We start from the raw sequence: 11530 nt of genomic DNA on the forward strand, positions 1-11530 counted from the left end.
TGGGGCGTGTCCCTAGTGGGACACCCTGAGGATGAAGATTTTGGCCTTTTCACTGAGTTTAAAAACCAGAGTGACAACATCAGATTGTATTAGGCTAAAAAAAAAAAATCTTTAGTGAGATATAAATCACATACCATGAAATTCGCTCTTCTGAAGTGTACAATTGAGTGGTTTTTGGTATACTTACAAAGTTGTGCAACCCTAACCACTGTCTAATTTAGGAACATTTTCGTTACCCTCAAAAGAGACTCCATCCCTTTAGCAGTCACCTCCCCTTAGCCCCTGGCAACCACTAATTTACTTTCTGTCCATTCATATTTGCCTATTCAGGGCATTTCACTTTTTCTCTCTCTCTCTTTTTTTTTTTTTTTTTTTGAGATGGAGTCTCGCTCTGTTGCCCAGGCTATTGTGCTGTGGCATTGGTCTACCTCGCAGCAATCTCAAACTCCTGGGCTCAAGCTATCCTCCTGCCTCAGCCTCCCAAGTAGCTGGGACTACAGGCACATGCCACCACCCCTGGATAATTTTTTGTATTTTTGTTAGAGACAGGGTCTCGCTCTTGCTCAGGCTGGTCTCCACCTCCTGACCTCAAGCGATCCTCTGGCCTCGGCCGCCCAGAGTGCTAGGATTACAGGGGTGAGCCACTGCGCCCGGCCTGGGCATTTTATATAAATGGAATCGTACAGTATGTGGCCCTTTGTGTCTGGCTTCTTAGCATGTTTTCAGGGTTCACCTGTGTTGTAGGATGTATCAGTAATTCATTCCTTTCTATGGTCAAATAATATTCCCCCGTATAACTAGACAGTTCCACATTTTGTTTAGCCATTCATGACTTGGTGATCGCTACTGACTTCCCCATGGCTGTAGCTCCCCGCTCACTGCCTCTCATGCCGCTTCTGTTATCATTCTTGGTGATTTCCACGGCCGGGCAGATAATCATTTGACCACTCTGGCCTCTCGGTCCCCTGACCTCTCCTCCAGTGATGGTATTGTCCCCCCCCACCCCTTCCTCCCATGGTCAACTCTAGATCTGTCTCAGTAACCTCAGCCTCTTCAGAATCTCAATTGCATGCATCTCACGCACTGCCCCACTGTATCCTGTCTTTCTAGTTCATTCCATCCAAAACCTCAACTCCAACAATCCAACGGCCCCACTACCTTTCCACAGCCCCTTGGCCCCCTTATGTCTGCACACTGATTAAATTCCTTTACCAACCATTATAATCACCCCCTCACACGTTCTCTGTCGCCTCCCCCCTCCACATACTCACCTGGCAAGAACCCAATCCTTGTTAAATATAAGGCTCCACCTATTGTGTGCCTGCATCTTTGCAGCTGCATGTGGGTGGGGGAAATGTGCACCCATGCTGACTGCTCTCACCTTTCATTCAAACCTACCCCCTTCGTGTGGGCCCACAGTGCTGCCCAGCAACATTGCCCCGTGTCCCTGGTGTCCTGACTCTCCCAGATGACATATCATAGCTGCTCTTCAGGCCCGGCGCGGTGGCTCACGCCTGTAATCCTAGCACTCTGGGAGGCCGAGGCGGGTGGATCGCTCGAGGTCAGGAGTTCAAGACCAGCCTGAGCAAGAGCGAGACCCCGTCTCTACTAAAAATAGAAAGAAATTATATGGCCAACTAAAAATCTATATAGAAAAAATTAGCCGGGCATGGTGGCGCATGCCTGTAGTTCCAGCTACTCGGGAGGCTGAGGCAGTAGGATTGCTTAAGCCCAAGAGTTTGAGGTTGCTGTGAGCTAGGCTGACGCCACGGCACTCATTCTAGCCAGGGCAACAAAGCGACACTCTGTCTCAAAAAAAAAAAAAAATAGCTGCTCTTCAAACCTCTAGCAGTTCCTTCCCCATCCTCACTCCCAGCCATAACCTTCTTCCTGCTTCCAAAGCCACCCTCCCCTGCTGTCTTCACCTGCCCACTCTGCCTTCCCACCTGTACCAGGTGAGCAGCCTCATTCCCATCCGCTGCGGTTCTTTATTTCCTACGCAGAGTCTCAGTTTTCTCTTCCACCATTCAAAACATTCGTCTCCTGGGACTCAGGGTCCCAGGAGAGAAATGTGCAGCTCCCAAAAGCAGAACTAGGCCAGCCGCTTTCTTCTTCATCTTTTTTTAAAAGCCTCTTCAGGCTCCAAGAGGAAATACTTTCATGGTCTATTGGGCCTCAGATTGAAAACTCAGATGGCTTTAGGGGCCAATGGGGAAAGCCAGTCCCATAGAGGAAAATTTCTCAGTTGCATTACACAGTTGTGACACTTTCCCCCCTTCCTCTGCCCCCGCCCCCAGCTTTATTCAGGTGTAATTGATATACAAGAAACCCACATATTTAAAGTGTACAATTTGGCAAGGTGTAGTGGCTCACACCTGTGATTCTACCACTCTGGGAGGCCAAGGCAGGAGGATCAAGTGAGTTCAGGAGTAGGAGACCAGCCTGAGCAAGAGCAAGACCCCATCTCTACCAAAAATAGAAGAAAAATCCAAAAATAGAAAAAATTAGCTGGGCGTGGTGATGCACGCCTATAGTCCCAGCTACTTGGGAGGCTGAGGCAGGAGGATCGCTTGAGCCCACGAGTTCGAGGTTGCAGGTGAGCTATCATTGGCATCACTGCAGTCTACACAGGGTGACAGCATAAGACCCTGTCTCAAAAAAAAATGTACAATTTGATGAGTTTTGATTTAGGTATACATGTGTGAAGCCATTACCACAATCAAGATAATGACACTATCCATCATCCCCAGAAATTTCCTCAAGCATCCTAGTAAACCCTCGGTCCCTTACCCACCGACACACACAAAAGCCCCAGATGATCCCTTGTATGCTTTCAGTCCCTGTAGGTTACTTCGCATTTTCCAGGAAGAAATTATTATAGTATGGTGAACTAAAATAAAATCTTAAGGTTCACCCCCGCCCCTGCACCGGCTGGCTGAATGGCCCCCTCCCCATCATGGCCAAAGGAATATCCTACAACTAAATTGCCTACCAAGAGGGAGGTCAGACATGCCTCATCATGCCCTCCTCCCTTCTTGGGGACATCCTTTGTAACCCATTAACAGGCCTAAGGGTATGCAAGACAAACCTGCAGGTCCTCAATTTACACAACAAATATATGTCAGGTGGCTTGTCTCTGATAAACAGCTCCTTATGTTAAAACATTCCAAGCCTTTAGACAAAGCTTCATGTCTTTAACCAATTACAAGCCATCAGTCTTTTTTTTTTTTTTTTTTTTTATTTATTTATTTTTTTTTCAAATGAGTTGGTTTAATTCCAGGTGATACAGAATTTAGGGCGGAAAAAAGAGCAGACTCCGGCAGGATTCTGGGCTGGTTTTACTTTAGTTCACAGCTAAGGTAGGAATGGCTGAGTAAAAACAGCTTAAGAGATGATGAGCCACTGTATGATTTTTTTTTTTTAACAAAAGTTTATTCTTAAATGTACAATAGGCTCCAAGACAACACTTCATTTTAGCTACAGGTGGCAAAAGATGTTATGGCAGGGAATACAGATGTTTAAATAGGAATCAAGGGTCATCATCGCCTCAGGCACATGGAACAGCTTACTTTTTGCCAGATTTCTTAATTCCACCTGTAGCTAGGGGGCCCTTCCCCGCGGCCTTCGCTTTTAACTCCTCGAGTTTCTTCTGCTCCTCTTTTTCTTTCTGCTTGAACGCCTTATCTTCCTCGTCCATCTCCTTGGCCTGCTTCTTGGGCTGTTTCAGGGGCTTTTTCTTGCCACCTTAGCGGCCGGACATGGCGCCGCCGCCCCTTCGCCATCAGTCTTTTAATCCACCTATAACCTGTAAGCCCCTGCTTCAAGATGGCCCACTTTTCCAGGCCAAACTAATGTACGTATGCCTTCCATGTATTGATTTATGACTTTACCTGTAACCCCTGTCTCCCTGAAATGTGTAAAACCAAACTGTAACCCAGCCACAGCGAGTCCACTTGCTCAAGGCTTCTCGAGCGTGGCTCTGGGTCATGGTCCTCAAATTTGGCTCAGAATAAATCTCTTTAAAATTATTTTACAGAGTTTGGCTTCTTTTGGTCCACAAATTTGTGTGGCATTCCATGTTAAAAAATAAATAAAATAAAATGAAATTTATCATTTTGATCTTTTTTTTTTTTTTTTTGAGACAGTCTCACTCTCTTGCCCGGGCTAGAGTGCCGTGGCATCAGCCTAGCCCACAGCAACCTCAAACTCCTGGGCTCAAGCGATCCTCCTGCCTCAGCCTCCCGAGTAGCTGGGACTACAGGCATGCGCTATCATGCCTGGCTAATTTTTTCTATATATTTTTAGTTGTCCAGCTAATTTCTTTCTATTTTTTTAGTAGAGACGGGGTCTCACTCTTGCTCAGGCTGTATTTTGACCATTTTTAAGTGTGCAGTTCATTGTAGAGCTTTTTCATATTCCAAACTGAAACTTTGTACCCATTAAATAATAACCTTCCATTCCCCGTTTCCCCAGGCCCTGGCAACCACCATTCTACTTTCTCTCTCTGTGAATTTTGACTAGTCTACCTACCTCAGTAAGTGGAATCACAATATTTGTCCTTTTGTGATTGGCTAATTTCACTTAGCTTATGTCTCCAGGGTTCATCCGTGTTGTAGCATATGACAGCATTTTTTTCCTTTTTAAGGCTGCATAATATTTCATTGGATGTATATGCCATGTTCCGTTTATCCATTTATCCTTCAGTAGACACTTGAATTGTTTCTACTTTTTGGCTATTGTGAATAACGCTGCTATGAATATGGGTGTGCAAGTATCTGTTTGAGTCACTGCTTTCAATTCTTTTGGGTATTTACCCAGAAGTGAAATTGCTGGCTCATATGATAATTCTGTGCTGAACATTTTTAGGAACTGCTGTACCATTTTCCACAGTGGCTGCACCATTTTATGTTCCCACCAGCAGTGCACAAGGGTGCCAGTTTCTCCAGATCCTAGCCAACACTTGTTTTCTGTTTTGTTACTCATGTGAAGTGCTATCTCGTTGTGGTTTTTTTTTTTTTTTTTTTCTTTTTGAGACAGAGTCTCACTCTGTTGCCCAGGCTAGAGTGAGTGCCGTGGCGTCAGCCTAGCTCACAGCAACCTCAAACTCCTGAGCTCAAGCGATCCTCCTGTCTCAGCCTCCCGAGTAGCTGGGACTACAGGCATGCACCACCATGCCCGGCTAATTTTTTCTATATATATTTTTAGCTGTCCATATAATTTCTTTCTATTTTTAGTAGAGATGGGGTCTCACTCTTGCTCAGGCTGGTCTCGAACTCCTGAGCTCAAAGGATCCGCCCACCTCGGCCTCCCAGAGTGCTAGGATTACAGGCGTGAGCCACCGCGCCCGGCCTCGTTGTGGTTTTGATTTGCATTTCTGTAATGATTAGTGATGTTGAACATCTTTTCATGTGCTTATTGGCCATTTGTATATCTTCTTTGGAGAAATGTCTATTCAAGTCCTTTGTCCATTTTTAATGGGGTTCTTTTGTTGTTGCCAAGTTTAGGAGTTCTTTATGTATTCTAGATAATAACCCCTTACCAAAAATCATTGTCAAATCCAATGTCATGAAGCTTTTCCTCTGTTGACCTAAAGGGAAAAAAAATTGAGGCAAATTTAATATGAGTAGAGAGTTTATTTGGGCCAACCTTGAGGACTGCAATTAGGAAACATAGATTCAAGTTGTCCTGAATATGTGATCTGATTAGCAGCAGTTACAAGTGGGTTTTTATTATTATTATTTTTATTTTGTAAAGACAGGGTCTCACTCTGTCACCAAGGCTGGAGTGCAGTGGCATGATCATTGCTCACTGCAACCTCAAACTTCTGGGCTCAAGCAATCCTCCTGCCTCAGCCTCCCAAGTAGCTGGGACTAAAGGTGCTCACCATCACACCTGGCTAATTTTTTATTTTTTGTAGAGATGGGGTCTCACTATGTTGCCCAGGCTGATCTTGAACTCCTGGCCTCCAGTGATCCTCCCATTTTGGCCTCCCAAAGTGCTGGGATTATAGTTTCTGCCCACAGTAGATTTTTAAAGGAAAAAAAGAGCCAGTTCCTAAATGGTTTACCAAGAATTTACATTAAAATACAAGCTATTGGTAAGCTAAACATTGTTCTTTGTTTCACAGATTCCAGGAACCAGAAGATAAGGAGCTAGTCAGGAACAGAATACCTTTAAACAAATTACTCTTGGGCATGGGTTGGGGGTGGTGTGACTGAGGTCTCACATTCTTGTTTCTCTGAGCCTGATAAATTTTGCAAAGCTCGCATAGCTCAGACTGCTCTGAGCTATTTTTCTTTTATCCTAAAGAAAACCCCCAAAAAACCATAAAAACAAAAAACCAAACAAATTGTTTTCCTAACTCTTACACACTTTGACACCGGATGTGTAAGGGTTTTTCCTCATACACTTCTCCAGCCGATATCAATTGGGTGTCCTACGATTTAACTCAATTTTGACACTATCTGGAGAGAGCCTCAGAGCCTATGGCCTGAAGGCTCAGTCCCACAACGCTGTCCCCCACTTCAGCTGCCAATCACAAGCCCCAGGTTTTAACCTGTACCTCTGATCAACAGGCTTCGGGGTTCCCACAACCCCCTTCTTGGGTTCAATTAATTTACTAGGATGGCTCACGGAACTCAAGAGAAGCACTTAACTTACATTTTACTCATTCATTATATTAATAAAGGACATAATAAAGAATACAGATGAAGAGATACATAGAGCGAGGTCTGGAAGAGTCCCAAGTGTAGGAGCTTCTGTTCCCATGGAGTTGAGGTGCGTCACCCTTCTGACGGGCCCTTGTGTTCAACAACCTGGAAGCTCTCCGAACTCACGGTTCAGGGATTTTTATGGAAGTTTTATCACGTGGGCATAAATGATAATTAACTCCACTTCCAAGGCTGGGCACGGTAGCTCACGTCTGTAATCCTAGCACTCTGGGAGGCCGACGCAGGAGGATCGCTCGAGGTCAGGAGTTCGAGACCAGCCTGAGCAAGAGCAAGACCCTATCTCTACTAAAAATAGAAAGAAGTGATTTGGACAGCTAAAAATATATATAGAAAAAAATTAGCCAGGCATGGTGGTACATGCCTGTAGTCCCAGCTACTCGGGAGGCTGAGGCAGAAGGATTGCTTAAGCCCAGGAGTTTGAGGTTGCTGTGAGCTTGATGCCACGGCACTCTAGCCCAGGCGACAGAGTGAGACTCTGTCAAAAAAAACCCCAAAAAAACATAAAAAAAGCTGCACTTCCAGCCCCTCTTCCTGTATCTGGAGAATGAGGGTGGGACGGAAAGTCCTAAGCTTCTAACCATGGGTCAGTCTTCTGGTGACTAGCCACCATCCAGGAGCCTACAAGAGTCACCTCATTAGAACAAAAGATGCTCTTGTCACCAAGAAGATTCCAAGGAACTCAGGGGCTCTGTGCCAGAAATGGGAAGGCATATACCAATATATTTCTTTATTATTTCACAGTTTTCTTCTAAGAGTTTTATCATTTTAGCTCTTATGTTTAGATCTTTGATCCACATTGAGCTAGTTTTTGCATATGGTGTAAGGTAAGGGTCCAACTTCATTCTTTTTCATGTGGATATCCGTCCAGTTTTCCCAATACCATTTGTTGTAATGACTATTCTTTCCCCATTGAATGGTCTAGGCATATGAATATGTCTGAGTTTATTTCTAGAATTTGCATTTTTAACAGTTTGCAGCTAAGAACTATTGATATGTTAGCTGAAGAAAATGATGAGGCTCATAAACTTGGAAAGGAGAGCTTTATTTCTCATAAAGGGTTGCAGCCTGTGGGTGGCCATTTTGACAGCATAGAAAGCAGAGCCCTGGCTAGAAGCCAGGAACCGGTGCTTTGAGGCAGGGACAACGGAAACAGGAATTTATAATGAGCGGGAGGGACAAATACACATATTTAATAAGCTATAGGAGGGGTCATGAATATTTATGAAGGAGAAACATGCACATGTGCGATGGAGCTTTGTGCGCCTTTTCGGCGTCCACGTTCAGAAAATGGCGGCCCTCTAGTGTCAAAAGGTGAAGCAGCAGACCTGAAAGCCCTCTCTGCGCATGCTCTGTGGACTGGTTAAGACCGTTCCAGGGTTGATGGTCTCTTACCAGGAAAGAATGCTGGTTCCTTGTAGTGCCGAAACCAGAAATCAGGAGGAGTAGATCATGAGATTGGTTTCAGTTTGATCTTAAAGAAAAAAGCCTGATGGCCCTTAGCAAGGGTATAATGATGTCTGTCTGACCTCCCATCCTGTCAAGTTCAATTTCCTCCCACTATGGCTGGGAGCTCAGCTTTAAGGTTTCTCTAGGGTCTCCTTGGCCACGAGGGGGTCTGTTCAGTTAGCAAGAAGCATATGATTTTATTTAGTTCACAGGTATATGGTATCAGATTAAAAATAAAACAGGAAGGGAGTTGTACTTTTAAAGGAATTATAAAGAGAGCAACACCTGGGAAGAAACCTGACTGAGGCAGGGAGTGACCTCTGGGGAGGGGTGTCCCAGGCAGAGGCAAAGGCAGGCAAAGGCCCTGAGGTGCGCAGGTGCGCGGTGGGTTCAGGGAGCACCAAGAAGGAAGGAGAGGCCAGAGCTGAGTGAGGGGTGAGTGGGCCTCACGGGCCACGGAGGGACCCGGGCTCTTCCCTGGACTGAGACAGAGTTGGGTGACCACTGGCCTGAGAACAGGGGTGAAACTTCAGGATGAGAAAAGGCCTTGAGACAGCAGGGGAGATTGTCTTCAGGTGACTTCTGTGAAAAGGCCCTGTGACAATCCAGAGTGCATGTCGCAACCTTATGGGGTTAAAAAGGACCAGGTTAAAATTTCCTCCCACTATGGTGGGATAAAGACTCCACCTAGAAATTGATTAATAAAAAATCACATTGCATTTCTTACAAACCCAAGTCCTGGCCTGAGAGGTGAACCTACGATCTGTCCTAAAAATTTCCCTCTGGCTGCCGTGTTGGCTGGAATTGGAAGTGGCCCCAAGACTGGTGGCCAAGAGTGAGGGAGGCTACAGCTGGATCAGGGTGGGGCTGTGGAAGGGGAGGGGAGCAGAGGGTGGGACAGCGATGCTCAAGAAAAGAGTGGACAGACCTTGGGGCTGGTGTGCCAGGGGAGGGGAGAGAGGGAGGCCTCCTGGGCTAGGCCCAGGGCTCTGGCCTGGAGACTGGGGAATCACAAGGGCCCCTGAGATGGGAACTAGAAGGAGGAGCAGATTTAGGGGCGACACTGTGGCTAGTATGGAAAAGGATGGGAGTAAGAGCCCAAGAGGAGGCGTTCAGCATGAAGCCCAGAGCTCTAGGGCATACAGGAGCCCGAGTCTGACCCTAAGCCCTAAACCAGTGATACCCCACGCATCTGCCATTTGAGTCTTCCCTTCCACATTTTGCCACACATCCATGTATCACCTGTACACCAAACTGCTTAACAGTTTTCTTTATTTTCTTTCTTTCTTTATTTTTTAATACAACGGGGTCTCGCTCTTGCTTAGGCTGGTCTCAAACTCCTGAGCTCCAACGATCCACCCGCCTCGGCCTCCCAGAGTGCTAGGATTGCGTGAGCCACCGTGCCCAGCCAACAGTTTTCTTTAAATCAACTCTCTTTGAAAAAAATTCAACACCTTTATTTAAACAGGAAATGTCATTTCACTCCAGGAAGTGGAAAACCAGTGTCAATTGCCATAAATAGGATGTAATAGTATAAATAAATCCATTGCTTCAGCAATAATCAAGAAGGGGTGCTAAAAGCACTGGGTGCAAAGTTGTTGGGGAACAGGTTATTCACAGGGTCTCAAGGTACCACCCACAGATGATGCAATAATTCGAAGGCAAAAAGGCACCTTTGCAGGGAGATTTGGCAGTCACCTCCTGTTAAAGGCTGAGGATTGAACTCTGACCTTCTTTTCTCCAGCCCAAATTCCTTTCTAAGAGGCTAATAAGTCATGCCTTACAAACCATTAATTGGGTTTTTAAAAAAATAAATTAAAAGTAAATAAAAATTAATTAAAAAAAAAATGGTTAAGATGGCCAGGCACAGTGGCTCACGCCTGTAATCCTAGCACTCTAGGAGTCCGAGGCAGGAGGATCGCTTGAGCTCAGCAGTTTGAGGCTGCAGTGAGCTATGATGACACCACTGCACTCTAGTCTGGGCAACAGAGTGAGACCCTGTCTCCAAAAATAAAGAAAGATACACGTGATTCCATTTGGAGTCCATATGGGTAATCTAGGATAATCTCTCCGTTTTAAGACATTGAATCCAATAACATGTGCAAAGACCTTTTTTTCCAAATAAGGTAACATTCATGGATTTCAGAGATTAGGACATGGGTATCTTTCAGGGAGCTGTTTTTCAGCCTACTACAGAAACCTTGTTGACTGATTCCTTCAGCAAGTACTTATTGAACACCTACTGTGTGCCAGGTCCTTGTCCGGGCACTGAGGATACAGCTATAAACACAACACAGAGCCCAGCCTTCTGGAGCTGACGTGCTAAGGCTGCACTGATCAAAGTAGTAGCTATAAACCCCACGTAGCTATTGAGCATTTGAAATGTGGCTAATACAAACTGAGATGTGCTGAAGTGTAAACTACACACTAGATTTCAAAGATTTAGCTCACATACCCAGAAAAACTGTTAAATATCTTCATCATTTCTTAGTATTGATTACACGTTGAAATGATAATGTATGGGACAGAGTGGGTTAAATCAAATATATTATTATTAAAGTTAATTTCACTTGTTCCTTTTTAGTTTTTTAAAATGTAGTTACTGGAAAATTTAGAATTGCATATGTAGCTTTCTTCGTATTTCTATTGGACAATGCTGTTCTAAAAGGGGAGAAGACTGCGGATAATTAAGACAATAAATAAGTATGTAGTGTGTTAGGAAGTGATAAAATTCTATGGAAAAAAATAAAGATCAGCATAAAGAAGGGTTTTAGTTTATTGCTGCTGTAACAAATTGCCATAACCTTGGTGGCTTAAAAAACACAAATTTATTATCTTACAGTCATTTTGGAGGTTGGAAGTCTAAAATCAAAGGCTGAGTTCCTTCTGGAGGCTCCAGGGGAAAATCCTTTCCTTTTTTTGAGCCTCCAGCTTGTCTCATCTCTTAGCTCTTGGCCGTGTCACTCCCACCTCTACCTCCTTCTCCAACTCCGACCCTCCCGACTCCCTCCAGCCTCCTGCACAGGGCCCAGCGGAATCCAGGATAACCTCCCCATAATCGTATCTGCAAAGTCCCTTTGAGCATATAAAGTAAAATCAGATTCTGGGGATCAGGACATAGGCACCTTTGCAGGGACACTATTCTGCCCACCTCGGGGAGAGTCAAGTGAGAGGCATTGCAGTTTTAGACAGGGGTGTCTGGGAGAGCCTCACTGAGGTGACATCTGTGTTAAGACCTGAAAGAGGGGAGGGAGGGAGCAGAGTGGATATTAGGGAAGGGCATTCCAGGAAGCAGAAACAGCTAGTGCAAAGGCCCAGAGGTGGGCCCTTCCCTTTTCCTGGGACCCCCTCCT

The 11530-nt window shown here is 45.1% G+C and overlaps 1 pseudogene; it reads right to left on the reverse strand.

Moving 5' to 3' along the window:
- Positions 1 to 3265: 3265 nt before the first annotated feature.
- LOC138374762 (translation machinery-associated protein 7-like) lies at positions 3266 to 3760 on the reverse strand (annotated as a pseudogene).
- Between the last annotated feature and the right edge of the window lie 7770 nt (positions 3761 to 11530).

This window comes from Eulemur rufifrons, chromosome 24 (assembly GCF_041146395.1).
Source record: "Eulemur rufifrons isolate Redbay chromosome 24, OSU_ERuf_1, whole genome shotgun sequence".
Lineage (NCBI taxonomy): Eukaryota > Metazoa > Chordata > Mammalia > Primates > Lemuridae > Eulemur > Eulemur rufifrons.